The 14476-nt window shown below is 45.6% G+C and overlaps 1 long non-coding RNA gene across 2 annotated transcripts in view; it reads left to right on the top strand.

Moving 5' to 3' along the window:
• The first annotated feature begins 60 nt into the window (after nucleotides 1-60).
• The window catches only part of LOC121822388 (uncharacterized), a 29370-nt gene continuing 14954 nt past the window's right edge, over nucleotides 61-14476 (top strand). For both annotated transcript variants that reach the window (XR_013044381.1, XR_013044380.1), the window contains exon 1: nucleotides 61-425. This is a non-coding gene — a long non-coding RNA (uncharacterized LOC121822388). The remainder of the gene's footprint in view (nucleotides 426-14476) is intronic.

Here is a 14476-nt window from a genome sequence, read left to right on the forward strand (position 1 = left end):
TCACGGAGGCTCGCGCCGCGCCGCGCGCGCGCGCGCGCAGACCCGAGCTTTGGCCGAAGTCACGCCTCTCGGTCTCCCGCCCGGTTCCCCGCCGGATGCTGTGCGGTCCTGGGCAGGGCTGGTGACCCAGGAGCCGCAGGTTTTATTGGTCGGGGATCAACTGGGGCGTGATGAATGGAGGTAAATAACCGCCGAGCAACCGGAATCGTCCGACTCACGTCATTAATTAGCAACTAATTTCAGAGTTGTCTCGGATGGTTGATGTCCGGAAAGCCACGTGCCAATTGACCAAGGGTGGCAAGATTAGGAAGATGTAGATATCCAGGACACAGCCTGGGTATGTGATCGCCCACACTGCTGTGGTCTGCAAGAGAAAAGCCAGTCGCCTACTAAGTTAAACCAGGCTCTCTGTCTTCACTCATCACGTATGTACCTTTAGTGAACTTAAGTGTAAAATTTTCTAAATGAATTCTAACACCTACCAGTATTGCACAGAGCATATAATTTATGGGGGAATGCAGCATGTGGAATTCTGAGGGTGGTTTTTCGTTTTGTTTTCTTTTTTTGTTGTCATTGTTTTTCTTGTTTTGAACCATGGTGTAGTCTAGCCTAGATTGGCATCAGCCTTGCAGTGTAGTTGAGGCTGGCCCTGAACTCCTGATCCTCCCAAGAGCTTGTACAGGCACCCGTTGCCATTTCAGGTTTGAATTTTGAATTGAAGAGGCTTATTTAGAATTTAGACTCTTAACTTTTCTGTCTTGCAAGTTACAAACTTGACTTCTAGATGGAACCGATTTTTATTAAAAGATTTCAAAGTTTTAGTTCCAGAAAGTTATTTCAGGCAAGGCAAATGAATGTCTATAATTAAAGACTGAACTACTTCCAAGAAACAGGCTGAAAAATGTTCCATGCTGGTAAGTCATTAGAAATAGTTTCGTTTGCCAAAAAGCCAGGAGGTGGTGGCACACACCTTAATCCAGCACTCAGGAGGCCGAGGCAGGCAGATCCCTGAGTTAGAAGCCATAGAGTGACTAGTTAGGTCTACAGAGTGACTTCTAGGATAGCCAGGGCTACACAGAGAAACCCTGACTCCAAAAACCAAATGTGTGTGTGTGTGCATGTGTATAAATATACATGTATATATATATATATATATATTTTTTATTTCTCGAGAAAGACTAATCCCACCTCCTTCCATTCCGCTTGCTGAAGTCACAGAGAGAGGAATTCCTCATTGCCCTGGCCTTCGAATTGCTGCAAGTGTGGAGCGTGAGGTGATGGTACACACCTATAATCCCAGCACTTGGAGGTGGAGATGGGAGGAGTTGGAGTTGGAGGCAAACTGGGTCTACATAACAAGATACCATATCAAAATAAATAAGTAAAAGTGTTCACAGCCCAGTAAAGGAGACAAAGTATGAAAAGAGATACCCTGGGCCTGTAGGATAGGGTACGAAGTCACCACTGTTTACGGAGAGTGTTACTGCTTATCCAGCAAGCAGGAGGCTTGAGTTCAATCCCAGCACACACACGCATGCGCACATGCACACACACACACACACACACACACACACACACACACACACACACACGGGGGGGGGGGGGGGGGTTGATGTTTCTGAAGAATATAGGCCATCATTATAAACTTTAGCATTTGCTGAAAATAATTTATAATAAGACATGCTGTGCTGGCCAGGAACTTGCTGTGTAGACCAAACTATCTGACTGAGCCCAGTGGCACACACACTGCCACATACACATGCGAGCACCTAGAAGTGATGCTCTGGGCTGCTATGACATCTTCCACGGCTGAGGACACATGGCTAGGGGAGTGGACCCAGGACATGCTGTGACCGGTCCAACTTCAGGAGATTCCACTGGGCCCGACTTCCAACTGCTGAGGTAATGGGTGTGTGCTACAACTGGGCATTTTGTTTGTGTTGAAACAACCTCAGACTACCAAATTGTAAGGTTATAGGATGAACCACCATGCATTGTGTGTGTGTGTGTGTGTGTGTGTGTGTGTGTGTGTGTGTGTGTGTTTGATACAAGGTCTTACTATGTAGCCTGGATACCCTGGGATTTACCTATGTTAACCAGGCTGACCTCAAACTTGTAGCTATCCTCCTGCCTCTGCCCCAGGAAGATTATCCTTGATTTTTATATCCTTAGCACCTCAAACAAATATTATTGAATAATTGAATGAATATAAATGAATGCATGAACTTTAAAAAATCCATTCCTACAAGCTGTGTATGGTAGTGCATGCCTGTAATTCCAGCACTTGGGAGGTGGAGGCGGGAGGATCCAAAGTGTTTCAAAGGTTACAAAGTGGGCGAAGTGGCCATTTCAAAGTTAACTCTCCTTGTAGAAGTGGAGACAGAGACAGTTTGGGCTTTGGTGGCATACGCCTTTAGCAGAGAGACTGTTTTGATTCGTTTGCTGCAGCCTAGTGGGGCCTTGTCTAAAATAAGGGTCTTCCGTAAATTCTGTTCAACATCGTGCTTGTACATTCTTTTCAGTGTTTCAAATACAGTTCTCCTCCCAAATTCTGTCTGAATCTCTAGCTCAAATCCTACTCCTTCCCTGCTAGGAACAAGCATTTTTCATTGTTCTCTCGTGGCCCTGTGTCTGCCACCTCCGTTAGAGCATTTGAACAAAGGAGACGTTTGTAAGGAGGTCTTGTATACATTGTAAAAAGCTGTGTGCTCAGTGGCTTCTGCCGGCCTGAAAAGAAAACACTTCCAGAAATCCGGGGAAATGGAAATGGAAATTGGAAATGTCTGTGTGCTCCGTTTACTTTAGAAGACATTTAACTCGTTAAATCCACATTCTGATGGTTGATGAGACGCCTCAGGACAGAGAGTGACCGCCGCCAAATGAGCATTGGAGTTTAATCCCAGGGTGGAGAGAACTGACTTCTACAGGTTTCTTCTCTGACCTTTAACCTACGCATACATATTAAATATAATAAAAAAAATTTTTTTTCATTGACAATCTTTAAATTGTCTGAGGAGTCCATCAGAGGGAGGGGGACTATGAAAGTTCATTGCAAGGAGATCTCAAGTTCTGCTAAGGAATGATACTTAATTTCTAGGTGTTGCAAACAGATATTCTTGGCATCCCACAAACAATCACACAAACAAAAGGAAAGGATGAGACAGGAGGTTCACTTTGTTTTCTTTGGGTTTTTTTGGAAACAATGTCTTACTATATAGCTCTGGCTGGCCTGGAACTCACTATGTAGCTAAACTCAGAGATAACCTGCAGCTGCCTTTCCAGGGCTGTGATTAAAGGCGGGCTCCAGCAACCCCAGCCTCACGTGGCTTTTATTTGCATGCAGGTTGTGATGTTGTTTCCCCATTGACTGGCGTCTAACCTCACACTCTTTCAAGATTGGCTAGTTTTTCAAAAATGTGAATAAAGGAGGTAAAGAAAAAGGAAAAGAGGTCTGCTGCCCTAGGCCATCGCCGTGTGTGTGTGTGTGTGTGTGTGTGTGTGTGTGTGTGTGTGTGTGTGTGTGTGTGTGTAAACAAATGTTTAACAGGGAGGCAGGGTGGAGGATTAAATATTTGCATAAAAGTTTTGCAAGGTGGGGAAGATTAAAAGATCTGAATTCCTTTGTAAAAGTTTTACAAGGTGGAGAAGGCTTACGGAATGAGCAATTAGAATATTGTGGAGCAAGCTCCTCTTGAGAGGAAAAAGAATCTCCTTACATAGACTACAGTCAAAAGGAAAAGATGAGAAAAAAGAAACTCGAGGTTGAATGGTAAATACCTTTTTAAAATCATTTTTATTTTTGAGACAGTCTCATGAAGCTGAGATGACCTTGGTCTCCTGAGTCTCCAGCTTCTACTTCCCAAGAACGGGGATTACAGGGATTGGCTACATTGTGAATTAGGGGCCGTCTGGGTTACAAGAGCGCAGTCTCAAAAACCAGACCAATTTATCAACACTGTTACAGTGTGACAGAACTTTTCCTGAGAGACACAGCACATACAGGACTACTCAGCCCAGATAGGGATCCCAGGACAGACCAACTATGGATACCACCAAAGTCCAACGTAATGAATCAATTTTATTGGGGTTACTCAGAGGACCAGATGGGAAGGGGACTTCTGCACATCAAGGGCTCCCTCCCAGACCCCAGATTAGGCACAAACCACACCCAAACACCTGTTTTCACAGAGAGCTAGCTCCTTTATTAAGCAGGGAGGAAAAGGTAAAGGGGCTGCTTTCTGACTCAGGCAGAAAAAGAGCAGCAAATGACCTCCAGGTGTAATTTTTAAGCAGAGAAAAGGGGGGAGGTCTGTGTTAGAATGGGCTAGGATGCAGTGGTAGAGGAGATAAGGGACGAGGGAGAAGGGGAAGGGGACAAAGGAAAGGGGGCAGGGGTATTTGTCCCGGTGGGACAAAGGACTGCCTCTGGGTAGAGAGGAGACAGATGTGGCGGTCTGTAAAGGTAAAATGGGAAACCCTGTGTTAGGATGAGGTGTTTAATTTTGATTGGGCATGTTAATTAGGTGAGCCAAAGGGGGCTTCTGATAGCTGGACTTCAATGGTTTGATAGCTGGACCTTAGTGGTCAGCCGCAGGAGGAGGAAGTGGCCAAATAAGGGAATAGACCTTGGTGGCTAGAATAGACCTTGGTGGCTAGAATAGACCTTGGTGGCTAGCTTTAGGAATGTAATCTAATGGGTTTTAGCAAGGCAACGGGGAGGAGAGAGGAAAGTCCTGCCAGGGCCACATGCTGGAGTGGGCTAGTGTCCCTTCAAGATGTGACTCAAAGACAGCTGATCACCAAGACCCAGCCCAACATGGGTGACAGCTCACCAAGTTGGGATCCCAGAACACACTGCACAGCCTGCAGTCAGCTCAACAGCATGGAATGTCAACAACACACACATACACACACACACATACACACACACACACACACACACACACATACACACACACACACACACAGATACACACACACACAGATACACACAGATACACACACACACACACACACACACACACAAAGCGCGCCTATACCTGCCAAAAAGAAAAAAAAAAAAAGAAGGAAGGAAGGCAGGTAAAGGGAAGCCTTCCTTTGGAGCTAAGGTGCAACCATATTTGGGTTTCATTTCAGCACCTAGGATTAAACATATTTTTTCACACACCCACATTCTCTTTCAAGGTTTGGGAGGTTTTTGTTTGGTTGGTTGTTTTTTTGTTTGTTTTTTTGTTTTTGTCTTGTTCGTTGGATACATTTTCATTTTTGAAAAGAGTCTAGTATACCCCAGGCTGACCTGGAAGTCACTAGTAATTTACAATGGCTTTGAACTCTTGCTTTTTGTTTGCCTTATTTTCTCACTGCCTAGCACTGGCTGGCCTAGAACTCACCAGGCCGACCAGGCTGGCCTCAGACTCACCAGGATCCACCTGCCTCAGCCTCCTATGTGCTAGGACTAAAGGTGTGCCCCCCTACACGCAGCAAGGATGGCTTTGAACTCTGGAATTTCTTGATTCTCTTCCCATGTGCTGTAATTACATGTGTGCACCTCCACACTCAACTGTTTCTGTTGTTGTTGTTGTTGTTGTTTTCAAATCAAGTATTGCCCGGTAGTCCAGTCTGCCTGGAATGAAAGGTTCTCTTTCAACTTCTCAAGTTCTGGACATTTGCCCCAGTGCCCCGTGTTCAGATGGCATCCCCGGCTCCCCCATTCCAAACCCCACCTCTCTCAGAAAGACCACCAAAAGTCCAGGCTTCTCCCCCGAAGCTCCTTCCCTGCTCAAGGCAGAGCCTGCAGGGTAATTAAGCCCCCTCCAGGCCATGTGATTTCTCCTGTTCCCTTTCCCCGCCTCACCTCTAGGGGATGGAAAGTCACCTGAGAGTGCTTGGCCCAAGAAACCTAGTCTTTCTAATTCGGCTTGATCTGGCTTACTGCTTCAGTGGAGACACCTGATATCGGGGTACAAAAGCCTATCACCCAGCTTCAGTGCTGGGCTGATTTTTTTTTAGGTTTTTTTTTTTTGTTTTTTGTTTTGTTTTGTTTTGTTTTGTTTTTTCAAGACAGGGTTTCTCTGTGTAGCTTTGCTCCTTTCCTGGAACTCACTTGGTAGCCCAGGCTGGCCTCGAACTCACAGAGATCTGCCTGGCTCTGCCTCCCGAGTGCTGAGATTAAAGGCGTGCGCCGCCGCCGCCGCCGCCGCCGCCGCCGCCGCCGCCGCCGCCGCCGCCACCACCACCACCACCGCCCGGCTTAGTTTTGTTTTTACTTTTGTTTTTTGACACAAGGTCCCATGTAGCCCAGGCTGGCCTTGAACTTGTAATGTAACCAAAGCTGGTCTTGAATTTCTCTTTTTCTGCTTCCATCTCCCAGGGCCGGGATTAGGGGCATGCATCATCACACCTGGCCAGGGATACCATTTTACATTTATTGGGAACATAATCATTCCCCTTCTCAAAGGTTTTCCCATTTTGGTTTAGCCGCTAACTTTGGTACCTAAACAAGGCTGGAGATTTGACTCAGCAGTTAAGAACACCTGCTGCTCTTGCCAAAGACCTGGCTTTGGTTCCCAGAAAGCACCCATATGGAGACTGCTAACTGTCCTTAACTCCACTTCCAGGGGACCTGCAATCCTCTTCTGTCCTCTGAGGGCACCTGGTATACACTTGGTGCACATACATGGCACACATAAAAATTAAAAAAAAAAAAAACCTTTAAAATTAAAATGAGCAAGCAAGCGAACAAAATGAATACTGGAATATCAACAGCATGCTATATAGCACATTCCCAAAAACTTGAATACATTATTTCCTTTGATCCTTACAATGATACTGGAATAAATTATTGTCACTATTTTATCTTTTAAAAAAAAAAAAAGATTTATTTTACTTTTAATTATACGGCTATACATTTGTGTGTGGATATGTGAGTGCAGGCGTTCTCAGAGGCCAGAAGAAGGTATTGGTTGCAGATGGTTGGGAGCGGGCGGCCCTTTGAGGGTGCTAGGAATGGAACTCAGGTCCTCTGCAAGAGCGCTTTGCCCTCTTAACCCCTGGGCCATCTCTCCAGCCCCCTGTTACTGTTACTGTATGTTTGTGTGGGGGCACCCATGCTCTGGCACACGAGAGGAGGTCAGAGGACAGTTTCGTGGAGTCTGTTCTTCCACACGGTGTCGTGCCCAGGATTATGAACTCAGTTTCTTAGGCAATCATCGATCATCGCTGGGCTGCCAGAGCCCTGACCTGCTAAACCATTTCCCCAGTCCCATGGTCACCAGTTTACATGGAGACAATGGAGGTGGGAGGGCTGGGAGGAGAACTGTCTGTCAGGCAGGGGTAGGGTCTTATTTTCCTTTCACTCCTGCTACAGAAACTGAACCAAGTTCCAGGCAGGACTGGAAGATTCACAAAGCATCCACAAAGCATGACTGTTTACTAAAAGCATTTCCTTGGAATACACCTGAGCTACACATTTTCCCCCTTTCTCATCTTGCCATGCTGGCTTCTAACTCAGACCCAGCACATGCCAAGGAAATGCTCCACCACTGTGCTAAATCTCCAGGTTCCCGACAGACATTCGCTAACTACACACTTCAGAAGCCTCTACTAAGAGAGTAATCAAACGGACATGCACAAATGAATAAGTGCTTCCTCTAGGGAGAAATGGCACCCCCGAAAGGCTTTGTTTTGTTTAGCAGAGCCTGTCTATGTAGCCCAGGCTGGCCGGGGACTCTCAAAGGTCTTGCTTCAGCCTCCTGAGTCCTGAGACTACAGGGATAGACCAGCGCACCCTCCTTCCTGAACAGTTTGCAAACAAGTTAATGTAAATGTGTTGGATGGATAGGAATATCAGGGCTGGAGAGATGGTTTAACCATTAGGAGCACTGGCTGCTCTTCCGGAAGACCCCGGTTCAATTCCCAGCACCCACAGGGCAGCTCACAACTGTCTGTAATTCCAATTCCAAGGGATCCCTCATACAGGCATATGTGCAGGCAAAACACCAATGGATATGAAACAAAAATAAGTTATAAAAGAAAGAGAAAATTAATGAAGAGTAATATAAACTGATTGATGTTATTGGATCAACATTGTTTTAGGCCAATGTTCTGCTCGTTCCTAAGAGATCAAGCTCAGAATCCAAATGCAGTCACCCACATCAAAGTTCCACATTCAACAAGGAACTAAGTTGTTATCTGGCCTTTGAGGAAATCAGGAGAGAGATCGAGAGGTAACAGCCTGGGTTTCACCAGGAGGCCGATCAAAGTCAGGATGATAATGAATGGTCCTGCGCCCTAATCCTCCATTAATGATTTACCAAGCTGGCCTTGCCAGCACACGCCTTTAGTCCAGGCACTCAGGAGCCACAGGCTTAGATTTCTGTGAGTTTGAGGCAAGCCTGGTCTGCATAGCAAGTTCCAGGCAGCCAGAGCTATTAAGTGAGACCTTGTCTCAAAAACCAAACCACCCAAATTATTTCTAAATAAGTTGATGCTAACTGAGCAGTTATTTCCTATTGTTTCTTTCCTGCTGGATAAGGAAAGGGACGTTGGAGCAAACTCATCTGCTTTTTGCTGGTTTTGTTTCAGTGTTGACTGTGAAACCATCCTTCTCCCCGTGACTCATATCCAAACACTTCTTTCTGGCTGGTTGAGTGAACAAAACCTCATAGTTTTCCCCTTGACACGGCATAAGTTAATTTACTCTCCTATTATTTTAAGAGACTCAAGGCTAAGGCTGGGCCTGGGCTTGAAAACCTCGGAAGGCGGGGAGGCATGGTGATCCTCTCTGGGCTGTGAGGTTCAAGGCCAGCCTGTGCAGCTTCCTGGGACAAAGGCACAAAAGAAAAGGTAAAGGAAGGTTAGGGCCGTAGCCCAGTGGAGAAGAACTAATGAACTCATGATCTAGGACGTGTGGGACTCTAGGTTCAGTCCTCAGTACTGAGGGAGTGGGGGAAGAAGAGGGAGGAGAGAGAAGACAAGAGAAAACCCTGGTGCTGATCTCACCAAGTTTCTAGATGTGCCAATCCACAGGGTGATGGTTAATTCAATAATCAGTCACTTGTATTCCAATTCCAATGGCAGCCCTCTTAATGTCACTTACCACACGGGGGATAAGTTTTTTTTTTTTTGTTTTTTTTTTGGTTTTTCGAGACAGGGTTTCTCTGCGTAGTTTTGCGCCTTTCCTGGAGCTCACTTGGTAGCCCAGGCTGGCCTCGAACTCACAGCGATCCGCCTAAGTTTTGTTTTTGAAGCCATGAAAATTCAGAGGATTCAAACTACGATGGAAGCACATTACTGGTTGATGATTTCCATTTATTTGAAATCCCAAAACAAATTCATATGGAAGCCATGCCTGGCGGTATGTGGTGTTCAAGAGGTTGAGGCAGGAGAAAAACCTGAGGCCACAGGTTCTAGGTCAACAAGGACCACATAGTGACATTAGAGCTAGGAAGGGAGGAATAGAGGGAGGGAGGGATGGAGGAAGGGAGAGGTGGAGGGTGGGAGCATAATCAAGGACTAAAGAAATGTCTCAGTGACAGAGCACATGGCTAGGTCAGTCACTAACATCTCCCAAACAAACAGGAAGTGAGGATGACAAACTGTTGGTCCAGCATGATGACCCTGGCCTATAATCCTATCGAAGCAAGCTCCCAGTCCTTAGCACAACCGACACCATGGTAGTGGCACCATGCTGACCTTCAAACCCAGCACCTGTCAAAACGGGAACAAAGACTCAATCCATCAAAGGCCTAGTCCATAGTTCCAGGGTCCAGGAAGGTCCCTAAATGTACTAACCTTGCTTTTTGGCGTCTGTGGTTCTGCTTCTTACTAACTATTCTTGCCAACTGAAGTGTGTCAACTAGGATTGTGTGTGTGTGTGTGTGTGTGTGTGTGTGTGTGTGTGTGTGTGTGTATAAAAGACAAAAAAAACTGCATGATTTGTCAGTGTTAAGATTTTATATTCAGCGTTTTTTTTGTTTTGTTTGTTTGGTTGGTTTGGTTTGGTTTTAGTTTTGGTTTGAAACAGAATTTCTCTGTGTAACAGTCCTGGCTGTCCTGGAACTCACTCTGTAGACCAGGCTGGTGTTGAACTCATAGAAATCTGCTTGCCTCTGCCTCCTGAGTGATGGGATTAAAGGCGTACAGCATGACCATCCAGCTATATTCAGCTTTAAGAATATCCATGTGTGTTCTTGACAGTTACCATGCGACATTAGTCCTTGGAAGATGAAGGTAGAAAGATTAAGAATTAAATATTCCTAGCTGCCGGGCGGTGGTGGTGCACGCTTTTAATCCCAGCACTCGGGAGGCAGAGGCATCTTTGTGAGTTCGAGGCCAGCCTGGTCTCCAAAGTGAGTTCCAGGAAAGGCGCAAAGCTACACAGAGAAACCCTGTCTCAAAAAACCAAAAAAAAAAAAAAATAAGAGTTTGATATTCCTTGATTACAGTCCAGCCTGTACTATAAGAGACCGCTCATCTTAAAAAAAAGAGAGAAAAGGTGGGGGAACGTCTGGGGAGAAGGGCTAGAGAGAGCTCGATGGCTGAGAGTACCACTGCTCTTCCAGAGGACCTGGTCCAGGTCCCGGCACAAATGAGGTCGTTCATACCTGTCAGTAACTCCAGTTCCAGGGAATCCAGCACTTTCTTCTGGCTCCTACAGGCACCAGGCATGAAGGTGGTAAAATATATATATGCAGCCAAAATACCCATACACATAAAACAAAATAAAAAACATGGAGCGTGCAGGGGCTGGGGGGGGCGAGTACACATTAGCATGTTGGCTCAGTGGTCAAGGTGCTCATGGACCAAACCGAATGCGCCAGTTCAATTCCCAGGTCCGACATAAGGTAGAAAGACAGAACCACTACTTTAAAGCTAGGGTCAAAAGAGAGAGATGACTCCATAACATTGTCCTCTGGCCACGTATTCACTATGGCTCCCTCTCAATAATACTCAAACAAAACAAAAAGTCAGGTGTGGTGGCTTGTCCTCATCACCCCAGCACTCAGTAGACTGGGCAGGAGGATCACTGTGAGTCCAAAGCCAGCCTGGGCTACAGAGTAAGACCTCGTCTCAAAAATACATAAATAAACAATTAAATAGAATAAGGTAAAAAGTAATTACTATATGGTGTGTGATATTATTTGGCTAGATATAAGTATGTAGGGTTATATATTTTTAGTATATGTCATGTACTCAAAACCATAAGTATATAAAATTAAATGGTATTTGTAAAAATAGTAATAACCTAATCCCAGCACTCGGGAGGCAGAGGCAGGCGGATCTCTGTGAGTTCGAGGCCAGCCTGGTCTACAGAGTGAGATCCAGAAAAGGAGCAAAGCTACACAGAGAAACCCTGTCTCGAAAAACAAAAAAAAAAAGTAATAACCACACACTACTAAATCAATAAAACAATGAGAGGGGAGTTTAAATATCTATGACATATCTGTTAAAAGTATAGAATCTGGCCAGGCAGTGGTGGCACACACCTTTAATCCCAGCACTCAGGCCTGGTCTACAGAGTGAGATCCAAGACAGGCACCAAAACTACACAGAGAAACCTATCTCAAAAAAACAAAACAAAGAAAAAAAAAAGTATAGAATTACAGAAAACACATAGGCGGCATCCAGAAGGCTTTATTTAGCTCCCCAGGGAATTAATAGGGATCCGACTGAGACAGCAGTGTCTGCAGAACCTGCTGCTGCCCTGTGGCTGCAGAGAAGAACCTGCTGCTGCCCTGTGGCTGCAGAGCAGAGGATATCCGTTGTGCCATGCGGTCGGTGGGGCCTGCAGGACAGGAAGGTGAAGTCAGGACCTCAGTGCAGATATCCTCTCTGAGATGGGAAACCCCTGTTCTTGAAGTCTGAAGCAGACGAAGATTTCCCTGATAAACACTCTCTGAGACCCAGTGACCAAATCTCAGCTGAAGACCAACTCGAGGCACTGTGTAGTGAACTTGAAGGTTGGATATTATGTGGGTGGCTCTCTCCAGAATTCAATCAAAGTGACTTTACCCTAGGGTCCCTGCTGCTCTGGCTGTGTCATGCAGGGAGACAGACTTCCTCCTGATCCTCTTCTCCCTCCATCTTCTCTCTCTCTCTCTCTCTCTCTCTCTCTCTCTCTCTCTCTCTCTCTCTCTCTCTCTCTCTCTCTGCCTTCTCTTCCAGCCTTAGAGGATCAGAGTGGTACAAATGTCCCCACTGGGGCTGAGCATTCACTGGTCACTTACGCTCAGCACTTTTCACCAGAGTCTCTGCAGTAACGGCTGCATTCAGGTATGACTAATCTATATCTATAAATGCAGAGAGCATGACTCATAAACACCTGGATTAGTAAAATAAGCATTTAGTATAAGCATAAGTCTATGTGCACGCCCTGGGTTCAAATTGTATGCAGTCACTTACCATGATTTTTTTACATGTAGAGCTACAAACCAATTCCTGTAGTATGTGTGGTCCCTAAGAAATAAAACCTGATCCGAGACCTGAGTTACATAGCTAATCTTGATCGTTTCTGCCAATCCTTACTAACATAAAGCCACCGTGGCTACCAGAATGAGTTAATGAAATCATCAATGTGGTTTTTCTTTTTTTTTTCATCTTATAATTAATTTAATTTTACGTATCAGCCACGGATTCCCCTGTCCTCCCTCCTCCCACCCCCCAGCCTTCCCCCCCAATTCACCCCCCCCCCATTCCTGCTTCCTTCAAGGCAAGGTCTCCCCTGGGGATTCAGCTCAGCCTGGTAGATTCAGTTGAGGCAGGGTCCAGTTCCCTCCTCCCTACACCAAGGCTGAACAAAATGTCTCAGCATAGGCCCTAGGTTCCAAAAAGTCATCTCACGCACCAAGGACAGGTCCTGGTCCCATAGCTGGTTTTTTTTTTTGTTTTGTTTTGTTTTGTTTGTTTGTTTGTTTTTGTTTTTCAAGACAGGATTTCTCTGTGTAGCTTTGGAGCCTATCCTGGAACTCACTCTGTAGACCAGGCTGGCCTTAAACCTGCCTCTGCCTCCCGAGTGCTGGGATTAAAGGTGTGCACCACCACACCCGGCACCAGTGTGTTTTATAAGAACTAGTTTTTTGGACTGAAGAGACAGCCCAGTAGTTAAGATCCAAGGCCTGCTCTTGCAGAGGATCTGGGTTTGGTTCCTAGCACGAATACCTGGTGGCTCACATGTGCCTGTAGCTTCAGCTCCAGGGTATCTGATGCTCTTTTCAGGCTTCTGTGAACATCTTCGTTCACAGGGTATATACTCAAGTTTAAAAAAAAAACAAAAACAAAACAAACAAACAAAACAAAACAAAACAATTTTTGGTCTGTGGAGTAGAGCTCAGTGGTAATAGTATTTCCCTAGCATGTGTAAGACCTTGACCTTCATACCCAGCACAACACAAAGAAAATAAAAAGATTGTCTCATTTAACGTCTTAAAGTCAAACTCTGTGTGATTCTAGTGTAATCTTGCCTTCTTGTCGTTCACAGTGATTGATTATCTAAGTAGCATGGTTCATCTGGAAAATTCAGGCACAATAGACCATTATTATATGGTCCAATTCAATGGGAAGTGTTGGAGAGAGAGAGAAAAAAATTCTCCTCTTGTGCTTGAGACCACAGTTGTGATCAAGAAATAAAATGAGCCAAGATGGAGGGACAGAAGAACAGTGTACGCACTCTATTAATTTTGGGGACCTGCGAAGGGGAATGGACAGACCACTAAGTGGCCAGGACAGAAAGCTGCCGCATCTTTTAGAGAAATTCTACATTGTAAAGAAGTGAGGGATCTGAGCCAGGAAACGGTAACTCGTACAGAAGTCACTGGGTGCTGGGGGTGGGGTGGGGTGGCGGAGAAGAGTTATTGGAGGAGCTTTGTTTTCTCGGATCCATCCCAGCGTGGGTTTGCAGAGGCCTGTGATAAGAGATTTCTTCCTTCCTGGCAAAGAGGACATTATCTCAAGGGAGGTTTCACTGTCAGTTTCAGGAAGAAACGAGCAGGGCAAGGCTCCCCTCCTGCACCCGGTGCGTCTCAAAATAACACGCAGAGCTGATGTGTTTGGGGCCATGTCCTGGAACATTTCCGTAGTGTATGCTTGTTTTTTAATGTCATTTGGGAGTTAAATGTGTATTGTTTACACACACACACACACACTGTTGATGGTGTGTTTGTGTGTGTGTGTGTTTCTGTTGCTGGGTTTAGAACTGAAGGGCAGGTGCACTGAGCATGCTAAACGTACAGTCTACTATAGCACACTCTAAGGTTTAGTGTGTATTATACGAGATGTATAAGCACACATGTATGCTCAAGTACATGCACCTGAGTGTATAGGAAGGCCCAGGAGAACACTGGGGATCCTGCTGTATCTTTCTCCACCTTGTTCCTTTGAGACAGGGTCTCTTGCTGAACCTGGATCTAGGCTGAAGACCAGCAAGACCCAGTCATCCTCCTGTCTCCAGACTCTATGGCACTGGGGTTACAGGCAGCCA

The sequence above is a fragment of the Peromyscus maniculatus genome, chromosome 14 (assembly GCF_049852395.1).
Source record: "Peromyscus maniculatus bairdii isolate BWxNUB_F1_BW_parent chromosome 14, HU_Pman_BW_mat_3.1, whole genome shotgun sequence".
Classification (NCBI taxonomy): Eukaryota; Metazoa; Chordata; class Mammalia; order Rodentia; family Cricetidae; genus Peromyscus; species Peromyscus maniculatus.